Consider the following 769-nt stretch of genomic DNA (forward strand, 5'->3'; position numbering starts at 1 on the left):
GTAGCTTTATTGGTGAGTATTATCAAATTTTTAAAGAATTAATGCCAATTCTATTCAAACTCTTTCAAAAAAAAATTGAAGGATGGTGGGCTAGGGGGAGGCAGTGAGAAACTATGAATTATCATATGTAACTCCATTTTTGAAAATAAATAAATAACAGCAGCTTCTACTTCAAGGCCTGTCCAAGGATGGGGCATGACCCTTGTCCTTGGAAAAATCCACAGAGCACTCCTAAGCACATACCCACCCTGCTGAGTTGTTGTCTGTAAATAACAGGAGCGATCTGCTGTGCCAGGTGTCCCTGACTCAGTCAGGCTAAGTGAGGACCCATAGCAACCCCCCTAGCAACCTCCAATCAGCATGAGACAGGGAAAATACCTGGAATGCCAGATGACCCCCAAGTAGTTTATGATGGTTGATAACATGTTGGGAAACCATGTAACTTAGCACGTACACCCCTTGTGGCCTAAACCAATCAGTTCAAAGGAATCCCCCTCTTGTACTAACCAATCACCCCTACCCAACTTGTTCCCGCCAGTGAATGTGCTAATCAATGTTAACGGTTGTTGTTTTATTTTCCCAAGGTATGGAATGATTTGCTGTATGATGTTGTGATGCATGGATTACACCCAAAACCTATAAAATCTCACTGAACAAAGGACCAGGACTCACTCCCTGGGACCGCTGCATAGGAAATGGTTGTGAGTCCAGGCTTGAGCTTGCAATAAATATGTGATTTCATTGATTCAGCTCCTGGAAGTCTATTGGG

This window comes from Spermophilus citellus, assembly GCF_964194105.1.
Source record: "Spermophilus citellus genome assembly, chromosome: 4".
NCBI lineage: Eukaryota > Metazoa > Chordata > Mammalia > Rodentia > Sciuridae > Spermophilus > Spermophilus citellus.